The sequence below is a fragment of the Melanotaenia boesemani genome, chromosome 1 (genome assembly GCF_017639745.1).
Source record: "Melanotaenia boesemani isolate fMelBoe1 chromosome 1, fMelBoe1.pri, whole genome shotgun sequence".
NCBI classification, from domain to species: domain Eukaryota; kingdom Metazoa; phylum Chordata; class Actinopteri; order Atheriniformes; family Melanotaeniidae; genus Melanotaenia; species Melanotaenia boesemani.
In genome coordinates, this window is record NC_055682.1 from 30,948,587 (window position 1) to 30,964,637 (window position 16,051).

Here is a 16,051-nt window from a genome sequence, read left to right on the forward strand (position 1 = left end):
TATTTATTTATTTATTATTATGATTATGATTATTATAATAATAACAATAATAATAATAATAATAATAATAATAATAATAATAATATTATTATAAAAAAGCACAAATTATTCCAAATTGTTGGAGGAAAGTGGAGTAAAAACTATTTTAAAGGAAGTGTAGAAATCATAAATATATATATATATGTATTTTTAATTGCAAGTACATATGTATTCACTCCTCCATGATCAGTTCTTTACGAATTACAAATGCAAATCTTTTAGGGTATTTTTTTTTATGATTTTGACATATAACTAACTTCAGATCACACAAGTTGGCAAAAAATTTAAGGCAATTTCTATGCAGATGATAGGAAACTAACAGAATACGAATTTTTTCTCATTCTTCACAGCAAATCTACTCCAACTTCTTCAAGACGGATGGCTTTTACTGACTTACAGTGATCTTTAGATCATGCCACTAATTCTGAGTCTGGACTTTTACCAGACCATTTCTGCACCTTGCAACATTTCTTCTTAAGCCACATAAGTGTTGCTTTAGCAGAATGGTTTGGGTCATTGTCTTGCTAAAAGATAAACATGTATTCCAGTCATAAATTTCTAAATGACTGAAACATATTTTTTACCTTCACCAAGAATTTTTCCTGTATTTAGCATTATCCTTCATTCCTTCTTCTCAGACCATTTCCACACATTTTGTTGACTAAAATCGTCCCCACAGCATAATGCTGCCACCACCATGTTTCACTGTTGTTATACTGTTCTTGGGGTCATGTGAGTAGTTTGGTTTCCACTTGAAAGAATGTTTTCCTCAATGGCCAAAAGATAAAATTTTAGTCTTATCTGACCAGACGACCTTCTTCAATGTGCGTGGGAGTCTTTCATATGCCTTTTGACTAACTTTTGTGGCAGACTCTGGTGTCTGTCTGACAGTTTGTAATGAAAGAAATAAGAAATGCCAAGAAAAAGTGCGTTTAGCAATCAATCTTCAGTATAGATCATTTAGACATTATAATGGGCCCCTAATACTCGCTGACTTATGTTTATGCAACAAACTTAACAATGACAATTCAATTAGCAGTTAAGAAACATGCCCCTTTAACTGTGAGTATTTTCTCTAAAGACAAAACTGTTGAAATTTCACAAGGCTATGTAACCTGGACCTTACACTGCTTGCTACTAACAATTCATGCAATTCATGTGGGCAGATAATTGATAGTGTTGCAGTCATTTTGTAAAGGGCATTACTGTGCAATGTTTGGTAGTGGGCAGTGTTACACCAGATGTGAGCTGTGCACCATGGCATCAATAATAAAAAAAAAAAAGTCTGCCTAATCTAAACTCTTCTCTCAGTGGCATCAAACCTTATGGTGAACAAAAACAGTGTCTCTACCAGCTAAATTATTGATACAACTGCAATTTAAAATCTCCCCACTGCATTTTTCCATGTGTTTCTCTGCTCAACTGCATCTCCTATTGTTGATTTATTTATTTATGTATTTGTTTTCACTCTGTGTTTGGGTGTTTTCCTTTTTATATTACTGGAGGGGAGGGGGGAAAAGGGGAGGGGTGTTTTTCTCCATTTTTCACCTTTCACATCTTGTGGAATCCAACTCTCTCATTTCCTCTCTGTGATATGGAGTAAGGCACTTCAGAAACAACTGTCAGGTTCAAATCAAAAATGGGTGGAGTGGGTGTAATATCGAACTACTGAACACAAGCCGAGACTTGAGCGATGGATATGGCACCCGATTTTCCTCTTCTCCTCTTCTTCCTTTGCCTTTGTCAGCTCCGGGGGTTTCTCTCTGTAGTCAGAACAATGCGTGGGTGATGTCGGCACTCGGAAGGAGATGTTCTGTACAGCGATTTAGTACAAATGCATCCCATAATGATCATGTTTTGTTGCCTTTATGTACCTCCAGCTCCAACTACACTCCGTAAACAGCAACAGAGGCTGCTCCCTTTTAGCCAAGTGTTTACCACAGCTTCTTTGCTTTGCTATCACACTGATGGAGGATCCTCTTCATCTCTCTGCAGCGCTCCACAGCCAGCAGGTGCGTTCACAAGCAGACTAAACAGCACACACAACTGAACTGTAGAAGAATACACATGTTCCCAATCTGCCTTTCCACACATGTGCTTGCATGTGAACGTAAACTCTTTTGCATTAACTGACACATACTCATTCTGTCAAGGTAAGCTTCCACAGCTGCTAACTAGACACAGTAAATAGCTGTATGCAATGTAGGTGAACAGATCACGCAAACATGTTCAGTCGTTCCGCTGGTGTGGGCACTTAAAAACAATCTCATGTCATGTTACACCAAAGGCTCCTCGGCTTTACAATAACAGAACAGGTTGACAAAATGAAAACTCATTCCTCCCTCATTTACGCGTCATTTCAACCCTGACCCAGGCAGTAAAAGATCAAAGAGCTTTTGAGGCCTGCTCTTATTTCAGCCTGCTTCAGAGGGACAGCTGAGAAGTTTGTCAGTCCAACATGAGTTGCAATGGGAATTCTTCAAACCCCTATCAGCTCACAATGAAAACCCTGACTCATACAGCCAGAGCACAGCCGTTGTTATGTGTTAGAATAGTGGTTATAGGACCACAGATGGTTATCTGCAGTGACATGCACATCAAAGACATAACAGCTCAAATTCTTTGTATTTCAGTGCCATAAATTTGTGGTAATTGATCATTAACCAGGTTTATACTAAGCAACAAAATTCAAGAGAATTAGGAGATTATTCAAACATGGTCATAAGATTTTAATTTTAAATCAGAATCATAATGGTTACATCATTCTCCTTGTGTCAGATTGATGCTCCTACCCAGCCTCCCCTCCTCCCCCCCTGGCTATAACCATGGTAACAGAAGAAGCCCCAGGGGTGGTGAATCAATAGCAATATGCCAATCTTTATCTAAGCAACCCCCACTCCCCATCCTTGTGTAGTGCTGTCACTTTAGATCTAATGATCTAACCTATGAAGCATTGATGAGCAGTCGGCCAGTGCGTCACTCTTCATTCATTCACTCAAACACATGCGCGCGCACACACACACACACACACACATGCATTCCTCAGACAACCCTTCCTTGTTGAAACAATAGAAATTGAATTAACTTTGTCAGTAATATTAGTTTTTTTTAATGTTTCTTCTATGAATCCACCATGATAAAGGATGAACCACTGGATCCATATAAGGCTGAAATGCATTGCAATGGGAATTGAGCCCCATTTTGGATGAAGTGCCTACCACACTAGCCATAACACAAATGGATCCGTATTGACCAGTGTCATTGACCTCAGAGACCTCTGCTCTCAAACCAATCTGCATCAGGCCTTAGGGGCGATTATGACATTTACTCACACAGATTATAATTTCAAATGACTGTTTAAAAAAATCCCCTGGTGGATCAGACAGAGGAGAGCAGTGGTTAGAAGGAAGAGGACGCAGTCAATAAGAATAGACTTGAAATAATCAATAGGAAATGGACACACAACAGAGGCCCTGCAGGCTGTGAAGATCGATAAGCTGTGTTAAGTGGTGGTGATGCCCTCCATTGATGAGCAAATGGCTGTACAGGCTGTCCTTGCTCTCTCTCTCTCACTCCAATGGGTCAAGCAGCGAGGCCAGGTGGTGAACCACAAGTCGCCTCTAGACATTGCGCACCAGGGTTCAGTCTCTGATACGCCAATACTGGTCAGCTGGTCTGCTCTATGCCCTGAATTCCACCCTCAAAAGGCCCCCATGTTCTCTGTGTAAAGCTGAGGGGCATAGTAGGAGGTCAAAAGTCTTGCTCCTGCATGTAATGAAACAGTTATTTTTTTCGGACCCAATTTGAGAATAAATACATTTCCTGACTGTGCCAATGGGAAGTCATATACATTTTCTCTCCATTTCCCGTTGCTAACAGTAAATTCAGTGGGCCAGATGGACCAGAATTAAAAAAACAGCAAGACTCCCTGTCAGTACAAAGTCCCAAGGAGCAAGAAAGAGTTCCTATCAAAGTCTCAAAAAGATCAACATAAAGACTAATTATAGTTATACCCATCTGATATGTCACATTATAAGTTGTCTGTCTCCAACATTTGATCACACTACCTGGCCAAAAAAAAGAGTCAAAAGAGTGACTCCTTTGTTGAATTTAACTAACAAACAGGTACAGGCCTACTATTGGATAATTACTGTATGAGTGATTATCTTTCAGTTGGCAACACGTTATTGAACCCCAACTGATGCAATGATTAGCTTCCCCTTCCTTGAACAACCATGTGAAAAGACACTTCCTGTGGTCGTGGAAAAGATGATAGTATGTTTAAGAAAGTTCAAATCATTGGCATGCATGAAGTAGAGAAAACATCTAAGGAGATTGCTTAAAACTACTACAACTGGGTTAAGAACTGTCCAAAGCAATATTAAAAACTGGGAGGATAGTGGGGAACCATCATTTTCAAGGAAGAAATGTGGCTGGAAAAAAATCCTGAATGGACCCTCAATGGAATTTTTTTCTTCCCTGATGACACTGGCATATTCCAAGATGACAATGCTAGGATTGATCTGGCTCAAATTGAAAGCGTAGTTCAGGAAGCATGAAACATAATTTTCATACATGGATTGGCCACCACAGAATCCAGACCTGAACCCCATTGAGAATCCTTGGGATGTGCTGTAGAAGGCTTTGCACAGTGGTCAGACTCTCCCATTATCAATACAAGATCTTGGTGAAAATATAATGCAACACTGGATGGAAATACATCTTATGACACTGTAGAAACTTATCGAAACAATGACACAGTGAATGTGTGGCGTGATCAAATTTAAAGGCTGTCCAACAATATATTTGTGTGTGACCTTGTTGTTTGGTGGTGACTTTTTTGGCCAGGCAGTGTATAATACCTATCAGAATAGCCTTGGTTGTTAGACAACCTGTTGTGTTTTGTGCCGTCCAATCCAAGATAAATCAAAGCTGAGCTGTGTGTCAACATACAAAGTGAAGAGAGATGCTCAAGGCAACAGGAGAGGAAGGTCTGTGTCCTTCTCTCCAATGCTGTGTTCATCATCTCCTTACCAGTACTCCATCTTATTACTTCTGCCATATGACACGCGCCCCAGATCGCACGACCCATGAATAATATACGACCACGCCATCTCAGCACAGATGAAAGCACATGCAGTGCACTGTGGGTCGGATACAGAGGGATTAGATGCGAAGGAAGTGTAGAGAAGACAGAAGAGAAGGAAGAGAGTATGTACAGATGCAATGCAAAGGCCTGTGATTTTCAGTTCTCCGTGTGTACATAGAGGTATTTGTGTATATGTGCACATGTAAGTGTGATTTATTTCTACTACCAGCTGAGAAGGGATGACAGCACACATCAGTGTCAGCTCAAGGTAGCAGCTAGCGGCACCTAAAAAAAAAAACGAAAGGGGGGGCAGGGGGATAAGGTGGGAAAGGGAACAATGAAACAGTCTCAAACACAACACACATAACACATATATACACTAACATGGGAGAGTCCTCTGGAGAGCTGATCTGTGGAAGGAAGCTTGCCCGTGTGCGCTCTGCAGGGACATGGCGTTTCTCCCTTTTGGGGTTGAAAAGAAAAAAACAAACACTACTTTTGATCATCAAGTCCTGCTTCTCACCTAAAAGCTTTTTGAAAAGAAATACAGATTCTAAACACAGCATTTCCTTGTCTGGTGCTTTATTAAATACACATGGGTGATAATACACAATGTGCAAGACATACAGACACAGGAATATGATACTGTGAATGCAGACAAACACACACACAGGGCGTATGCATGGAGGTGTATCAAGCAGCAGAGCAAAGGATTAGGTGTAAAAACATGTAATCCCGGATACTACTGTACTTTGAGCAACACCCAATAAAAAAACATTGTTCCCACAAGCCTCAAGTTGTCCATTCAGGAGCAAGATCTTTACGTCACACCAGCAGCTGTTAAATGATACGAGCTTACACTTAATTTTTTATAGTCACCCACTGCATATGTTTCGCATACAACAGTGATGCGTGCAGTGTTGGGTTCCCATTGTGAATTGAAAGTATTGTGTCACTGTAAAAAAAACCCATTCAGTGGCAAATCCTACCAGGAGCCAGTGAGCAGGCAACAAAAGGTTTGCTGTGGCGAGCAGGCTAGCACCCACATTGTGATCTGGTCAGTGACAGCAGAACACAATAGGGAAGAACGTTTTGGGAGCTTGACCTGGGCTACCTTCACTTCACCTCAGGTAGACAAGGTTAAGATGGATGGCCCTAATTAAAAGAAAGGGCCTCTCCTCTCCTCAATAGCATCAGGTTTATTTTACAGGAACTTTAACAGGGCCTTTTGTTGGGAGGTAATTATAGGGTAAAGTGATTAGAGCTGCCTGAAGGCATGGAGGTGACAGACAGACTTACTGGAGTAACCCAAGTAACCTTTCAGTATGACATCTTTTCCCAATGTTGTCTTCACTACACACTAATTTCAACCATGCTGTCTACATTTATGCTTTCCTCTTGCAATGTTTATCTCACCGTCATATCTCTAAGTATAAAAACAATGCATGCATTGCCAAATGTGGGCCAGAGGAACTCCAACAAAAGGTTATGGAGATCATTTTTCCAATGAGGAGGGGGCCATGCTGGCATGGGGTCACAGGCAACTGGGTTTTCTCCACAACAATGGCTGCAGACTGACCTTGCTAATCTTGGGAGTTGTGGGCTGGATGTGGAGCAGATGACGTGCCTTATCCCAACCATTTAACATGGCTAGTTATGCCAACTGTACGAGACCTGGTCCTGTGGGACTCTCAGAAGCGGAAATGTGTGTTGGGCATTGCAAAGAATGCACTAATCTGCCATTTATTAAGTGTGGGGTAATGTGAGAATGGTGATTTAATGGAGATTTAAGCATGGTACACCCGCTCCATACACACAGTCACAAGGCACTGTGGCTTGTGGTTCAGCATAAGTGTCTTGCTAAATGTGAGAAAGGCTGCGAATGTGAACTGTCAAGCTTACCAATCAGAAAGTCAGCCTGTAATGATCAGCTGTTCAACAAAGATTACATGTCCCTGATATTTCTGATACATCTTTTAAGAAAGTAGGAGATTTGATCATATTTTGATCACCCCCCCCCCCCCCCCCCCCCCCCACACACACACACACACACACACGCAAATAAAAAAGGAAAAAAAAAAAGAAGAAGCAAGTGCTCAGAGATGTGCCAGCACCAGCTCTTGTCATTCAAGAGGGCAGGGTTTTGAATTTGGGGTTAGGGAAACAAGATAATGTTCACTTAAAAAGTCACAGAGTCATGTTTCAAATGCCTGAACCCACTCCTCTGTGGCTCCTGTGATCCTGCTTGCTACCACTACATTTATCTCTAACCTTTATGTGTGCTTGACTTAATGTGTCATTGTGTTATGGTTGTATGCATTTCACCAGTGTGTATCAGTATCAGTGCATATGAAGAAAGAGATCTCCTAGGCAAGACTTTTCAAGTGTGTTTGAGAACCACTGCCACATACTTAGATATCACTACCAAAGCTATTCAGAGAAGCAATTAAAATCTGTTTAGCAGCCTGCATGCATGAACGCACTCACCCTTACCAAGCTGTCTGAAGAGTCAGGGAAGTCAGATACTATTATTATGCCCCAGTCTCTGTGGCAAATGCTACATGGGTCAGTATCAACCTTAAGGTTAGAAAGGCAAGCTAATGATTTTAAAACTGTTGGGTTAAGTCCTGATTCAGTCGCCAATTACAGTGTACAGCATTGGAGATGTGGGATTTTATTTTGTATTTAAGAAATGTTTAAACAGAGTAAAAACAAAAATATCTTTGTCTCAGAAATGAAATATTAAAATTTTATCACATTGACCTTAATGTGATGGAATCACACACCTATCTGAATAGAAATGCATGACTATTAGCAACCTAAAGTCTTGTTTATGCAAATATGGGTGAGAGGAGTTTGCAATAAACTTTTATGGTTTTTAATATTGAGAGCTGGTTACAGTGAATTTTAAGTCTCCAAAGTCATTTTACACTGCTCAGAAAGCCTGCTAACACCCACTTACATATGACTTGTGAGTGTGATGGGAAGGTGTTTAACAGGGTGTCAATCCTGCATCAAATGACAAAAGTATGATAAAATATGTATCTGCTTTAGTTCGGATCAGCATTAGTACAACCAACCAATTATACCAACACACTGGTACACCCGATAATTTTTACAAAGAATGCAGCACTCTGGATTGCACTTATTTCTTTCTTTGCAGAAACTCTAATGTCCCACAGCGGCTCTGAAAATGGCAGCCGAAGTAGGACGCAATACTGATTGATTTTAACCTGTCTTTAGACAGCTGGCAGCTCACCATCAGGACCACTGGATAGATCTGATGTGTGTGATTTAGTCAAAAATAATAAACAAGTCTAATTAACTAAAAAAGTCAGACTTGTCAGAAAGTGATGTCCAATACAGCATGTAAAATTATTACATCATTCTTTTATGTTGAGTTACTTCAAAACTTGTCCCCAGGGAGGTGGACCGGTTCTTAATATGAGGGTAAACATGCCACTAGTAGGAGGGGTGTAAATGCCTTATTAGTTGCTTGTACATTTTTAATTTAAAACCCCTTTTTAAACACGCTAATTTTGGAGTATAAAAGGCATAATATGTGTTCTCATCAATCATGTACCTCTTCTCAATCAGTCTGGACCACAAACCATGTATATGTATGTGCATGAAGGAATAGATGTTTTCAGTTATAAAAAAGTAAATATCAATAGACGCTGATGGGCAATATTTATTGCCATGTAATGTTTTTGACTGCAACTTGTTATGCATCATTAAAGAATAGAGCTTTTGACAGCAAAGGAGGGTTTCCTGTTGCTCCCTGAATAATAAAAGCAAACATCAGTTGTCTGTAACATGAGTTACATGAGCACATTATAACATGTGGTAGCCTTTGTTGAGTTTCATCCTGATTCTAGCAGTGAGTTCATACTCTGTTGTGTGTGTCAGCTACACACAAACAGGCCCCTGTTTGTTATAAAAGTCCTACCAAAAGCCATTAAAGATGCTCACATAAATCACTTAACGGCCAATAGAGGTGTGCTTTATTGCAAGCACTGGACAGGACTTCTTTTGTCAGCAAATGTTCTTTTGATAGTTTTGCCAATCGCAGCTAATAATGCGTCTGATAAGATAAGCTGTGATGGGCCTCTCTCTTGGTGGAAGGGATTTGTCAGAAACTCTCCTAGTCATGTCAATACTCCTTTGTACAGGAGTGTGTCCAAGTCAACACACCTGAGCACTTCAGAGACGGACAAACTCATCTCGGGTCAAGGTGTTCACCCCAATCTGTGTGTGTGTGTGTTTGCATGAGGGTGGGAGCAACACAGAACAACAGACCAGGCTTTGTGCCTGCTAAACTAGCTGCGTTAATAATGGCCTTTTCAACAAGCTTGCTTGACAGCTGGGTGGGACTTTGAAGAATTCATAATGAAGCAATGCCTCAGATTAGCACAGGAGAGACTGCCTTTGAAGAAACAGCTCAGGTTATGAGGTCCTAATTAGGAATGGCCTATTTTAGTTTGAACACATGCAAAGAAAAGCGTGTTTTGTGTGTAAACCTGTACCTATGCTCATCTTCATCATGCGTGTAGAATGCTGTCTATGAATTCTCTGTGATAGTTTGTGTGGATTTAGTATGCATAAAAAATTGTGCATGTTTGAGTCTGACACAATCAATTTTTTGGTGTAAACACGTGTACGTGTGTTCATGTGTGGGTGCAGAGAGAAGTTTATTTGATTTTATTTTTTTGTTGAGAGCTCTGGGCTTGGCATGCTTTGCACCTCTTTGGACAGCAGTTAGGTTTCAGGGCAGAGTGTGTTTGATAAACTGGTATAAAAAAAAAAACAACTGACAGCACTTGTATCGATCCTGCTTCTGCTGGTAATGAACATGCATGTGAAAATTCACGCACATATACACGTATTTCTTCCTTGCATGCTTCCTTGTAGCTCTTCTTCAATCAGCACTGCCGCAAAACAGTGGTGGAATGTTCCGGCCTGTTACCATTCCTCAGTGGCTATCTGATGAAGTAGAGCTTGGGATAATCCAGGCTGTCCTTATCAGTGGCAGGGATCCCATTTCCATATTCAGGCCCTGCTGGCTGATAAGAGCAGCCCTTGATAAATGTGTAGTGATGGAGTGATACCTGTGGTCCGAGGCTGATGAGAGCCTTATGAATGGCTGAAGCTGTGAGGTGATGAAGAGGGGTGTGGGGTGGAGGCTGGACAGTAGCTTTCAGCAGGGCTGATAAAAGCATGAAGGAGAGGGCTGTGATTAATGTGTCTAAGTGGCCAAGGGTCACAGGCGGGCCCTCACCACTGACTGCTCTTAAGAGAGGTCACCTCCACGACCATCCGTCACATAGTCACACACAGACACAACATCACAAACCCTGTGTCGTGCGAGTGCACATGTGCACGAGTGTTTGTGTTGTTGTTTGTTTTTTTTTTTTTGTCAAACTAAAACTTATACAAAAGTTTATACACAGCTACATGCCAGTATGAGCATCCTCTCATACTGGCATTTATATAAAGCATTTAAGTATGTCTTTTTTCGGTACATGGCGCCACAGTCTGAACTGGGTGGGTGGCTCCCAGGATCACTGACCACTTCAGGACATATGACCTCCATTTTTCAGCAGCCCCGTCCTTGGGGCCAGACAGTCAGACACAAATGCATTATTAATTGGGCTCTGTTTCACTATGTCCATCGTTCCTTTTATCAGCATGTCGACCATCACCAGAGTAATCCCTCATTTATTGCCTTAGAAAACGTCCTTTCTCATTGTGCACATGTGACATGACAAAAACACTGGCTGAAATAAATGTGAAATGTCTGAGTTATCTGCTTGGAGGACCCTCATGTCTGGCTTTAGTGTTTTCAGTGTTACAACTAATATTATGGATTATATCCATCATAGTCATCTGCCTTCTGTCTTTCATAGTAATACTTTAAATGTGGTTTTACCCTGGTGGATATTAGGTTTTGAGGCAAGACAGCAAAAGTAAAACATTTTATGACTGTTTTACAGACCAGTGTTAAGAAGCTATGTTCACAGCTTCCTAAATACAATGGCAGGCAGTGTTACAGAAGCAGCATTCGGCATTCCCGTTTTCCATTCTAACCCACAAACATCCTGTTTCCAGTTTCAAAGTGTCTGGTAATATTTCAGCTAAGTAATATTGTTTTGCACTTCATGGCCACTGCAGTCCTACCTCCCCGTTCTGCATTTGGGTCCTCATTTCTGCTGCACCATGACAAAAACTTACCGTTGTTTTGACACTGGATGCAGAAGGCTTTCCACTAGCACTCTGCTAGTGGGGGAGGAGTAATGCATGCTCTGCACGTGGCAACAGCGTCTCCAACAACGCAAAGCTGCCAGTGGACGTCTGTCTGTAAATCTTGCCAGAAAAAAAGATATCGGCGAATGCACCCGCATGTCACCCAATGCTGATTCAAGTAAAGATCACAATTATTGACTCGATATATTGGCCAGCCGATGTATCGATTGACCCTTAATGATTATGTATGGATACATCGATCAGTGTGTTAATGATGGCAATCTCATGAAAAAGGAACAAGAAAACTGGAAAAATACCAGGTGCGGTTGATTTATATGTATATGTGTATATTTCTATCTATCTATCTATCTATCTATCTATCTATCTATCTATCTATCTAGCTATATATATATATATATATATATATATATATATATATATATATATATATGATGTAACTAAATGTAAGTAGGTACAGGGCAGGTTGGGAAACAGAGTAGCGGTTTTCACTACAATAAATCTTTTGGTGCTTGAGGATGCTGTTTGTTGTCTCCACAGGGGCTGTTGCAAAGGGGCCCCTGTCCCCAGAGGAGACCTTCACTATAGGGAACCCTTAAAAGCACATATTAAAAACACGCTGTCTGTCTCACTCCCATCTTCACACGTCCCAAGGCCCCATCACACATTGTAAACAGCTGGCTTCACTGATATTTTATTAATGATGTTCTTTAATTAGTTTAATTACACAGAATCACGTCTCTGTGCATAATTTTGCCCTATTTAATAAAAAAGAATCCCAACTGCCATTTATGTATACACAGAAAGATCTGCCCTCTGGCTGAGAGAAGAGTAATTGTGTGAGGTATTTTTAAGAGGGCCATGTGCTGCAAGGTGCTATAAGTATGAGTCAGAATCAGACGACAGGTTTGTTTTGCATTCTTTTTGTTGTCACTCAGGCTTTGTTTGCTGTTGAAAGCAGGGTGGTGTTGTGAGCTAAGCAAGAGCTTACTCATACTGTATTATGTTTGGTTTGATTGTACAATGTCCCTTAAAAAATTTGAATAAAGTATTTTTTTTTTTAGCTTGATTACTCATCTTCATTTTGAGCTTGCCCCATTTGAAATTAAATAAAGCTAAATTACTGACTCAGTTTTTACTCAGTAATTTATTATTGAAGGAATCTTTGACAGTAGCTCATCAAACATCTAAAGACCTCGGGGCATAGGAGTGCCATATTTCACTGTGACCCACATGCCAAGATGGTAGATCCACCTGGGACGTTCCACAGTGTTTGCACTGTAACCTAGTAAGAGCAGATCAGTGCTTTAACACAGGGTTTTATTTAGACAGCACAATGGTTAGTCAGCAGCAACATTATCTGACCTCATACATCTTATCATGCAAGCGCTCTGTCAACAGTGTTACTGGAAGAGGACAGCGCTAATGCTCAGACGCATTAGCATCCCTCAACAGTTTCCAAGATGGCCGTCAGGATGGATACAGGGGGGAAATGCAGCTTGTCAGACACTGATGTTCCACCATGATGACAACGGGAGTAAATGAGGTTTTAGAGACCTCATCTAAGACAAAATCAATATACTGCCTCCACAGCTCAGGAGAGAAGCTTTTCTACATTATCTGCTTTAAGTAACACATTGGGAGAGGAGATGAATGAGCCAAGATGCCCCTATTTTTGGGGAACTAGATGCCTGTCTCCACTTCCCGTCAACATTGTATCTTCATCTATTTTAACATCATATTAGCACTCACAAAGAAATGATATATATCTCTATGCAGCCCACTTGGTCTGTGGTATCACTCCTCGGCCCAGACGGCTTCAAAAGTCAATTACCAGGCTAAATGACTTGAGGAATATCTCTCAAGAATGATGTTTCACACACTTTATCGATGGCAATAGCATTACAGCTGATTAGCCGAACCAAATGTGCTCTTTTTGTAATGCAACACACAGAAGGGTAACTGGATCGCTGTGTTGGCTCCAACAGTCCCAGGATGAGCCTCGCTGGCGGCTAGACTGGAAACATCCCAGAAAGCCTCAGCCCTGAGAGGGGCTAATGTTTCAGCTGGGGAAGAGGAACTCAAAATGATCATGCTGATTCACAAAATAGTTGACTTATGGGTCAGATAGGTCAGCAGCTTTCATGTGCCTCAAAGACAATGTAGTCTGCTTTGGAAATACAGATTTGCTGTTTATTGAATGGCAATCTGACACCAACTCTGGAATGTGGGCAAACCTCTGCCTTTCCCTCTCTTCTACGCCCAGACCATTCTTGACTAAGCCAATAATCATACTTAGTTACATCAGTACATATCTCGTTGTCCAGTCTCATTACAGTTTGGTATGTCAGAACAAATTATCTTGGAGCTTCTTTTTGTATGGTCTACGAACCACAGAATATACAGTGAGATGTGAAATAAGAGATTGTGCACTCAGTAAAATGTTCTGCTGTACTTAAAAATTAGTTTCTAAATGAACTGACAACTTGGCTGAAACTCAAAATATGTTAGAACACCATATACTGTAGTTTAGTCCACCACATTCTGGTTTTTGCTACAAATTAGCATGAATTGGATGAAAAAGGTTGCTCTAAGTGTATAGTGTATTTGGGAGGATATCTCCAAGAGGGACTCAAAGTAGAGTTTGAAACCTGTTGTCACAACAAACTGCATTATGGGGCATCACAGCCATATTCAGATCAGCTGGAGTGTTGCTGTCACTCCAACTGTACTTATTGCTAATACAGTTTGATATAGAAGTCAGTTTGTTATAGAAGAAATTATACAGAAATAAACTCCTACTAGACCCAAGAAAGTATCACCACAATGAAGAATAATAAACACAATCAGAGGTGTGAATTCTTGTGAAATACTCAGAGTAATGTATATACCACATTGACCTCTTAACTTCACTCTTGTTTCCAGATATTTTTTACCCACTTGTGTGCGGTATAAGTACCTATACTACAGCATAGCTTCATTACAAGGCACAAGTTTCTTTTTATTACTGTCAGCTTGAGTTAATGTCAGTGCAAAAACAGTGCCAAGAGGATTTAAACTTGCCCTACATGCTGGACTGAAAATGCCAACAGCATATCTTTTGGAAAACTGAATGTCTGTACATCTTACAGCAGTAGACCAGTGCTCTTCTCTTCTTTATGTGGGATACACTCAATTTTACCTCCAGGCAGGGTAACTGTAGAACAAAAGCAGTCTGAAAATTTATAACACCACAACTCCAGGAAAAATAATCCCAGGATTTGGATTGAAATTCTAAAATGTACCCCAAATAAATCCCAAATAAGGTTAAAGGTCCCATATTATGCAAAATTCACTTTTTAATGGTTTTGGAACAGTCATACTGGTCCCCCCGCATGTGTAGGAGACCCGTAAGTGTGAAACTCTTTCAGGCGCTCTCTCTCCCCCCTGCTCCACCTCTAGGGAAGTAAGCGCTGAATTGAGCGAGTTTGAAAGCCTGTACGTTAAGACGTCATAAGGGACAATAACCACTCCCCACAGAGCGATGGACCCGCTTACCGGCTCTCAAAGCCCGCCCTCTAAAAATCACCTAGCGCCCAGTGTTTATCCTTTTCGGCAACCCTCGTTAGCGGACATGGCTAAGCGACAGAAGCACTGTTCTGTTTGTGGCTGCATAAATGAACACGAAAACGTTTTTTTACTTCCATCCACTGAACCCACGAGGACTGAGTGGATTAATTTTATTTTTGGAGGAAATGTACCCGGAAAACTTCCAAAGGTTTTGCATGTCTGTGGCCAGCATTTCAAAGAGGACTGTTTCCACAACATGGGGGCATGGAAAGCAGGTTTCGCCAACCGTTTGAAGCTGAAGCCAGGTTCAATACCAACTGTCCGTGACACAGCTGGAGAGGTAAGAGCTGGCAGTTATTTTATCGTTTCGGCCTTATTAGTCTGATAGCTTGAAAATATATTAGCACTGTTGTAAATGTAGCCAAGTCACTGTTTCTACTGTTTGTATCCGGTGCCATTGTGCATCAGATTGATGAGCGTAGCTAGCTGTGTTCTCCGTGCGTCGCGGTTTGGGTCGGTAATGGGGGCTTCAGGAATGGGTTCCGGTGTTCCGGCGTTTGTTTATCCTTCACTACGCTGTAATCAGCGTCTAGTAACCGCTAAGGCCTAACCTGTCAATCACCTCATGACGGGCGATGCGATGGGCGGAGCCAACAGCTGAGCTGCTCCACCAGGGTTCCGCCCACCATAAACGGCACATTTCTGAAGCTGCTAAAAAGAGGGAGGTGAAGAGAAGCCGCTGCACTCAAACTGAGGGTCGATTTGTCCATACCATGGCGGAAATATTTCATTTAGATATTAATGAATGGTCTCAGATTGGGAATAAAGTGTATAATATGGGACCTTTAAAATTAACTTATTTACAGATCCAGCGCTTACTTTTTCAGTAACTGTCTAAACAAAAAACCAATTAAACAACGTGAATCACATTATTTTTATGGCAGAGGTGAAGATAATGCTTTTTTTTCTTTTTAGTTTTTTTTACCTTGTTGAATATGTTAACAAACATTACACCATATAAAAAAAACAGATGTTCCTGCCAAGTGCAGTCTAAGTAGAAAAAGAGTGATAGATCTCTTTGTACAATCTATAGAAATACCAGAATGCATTTTG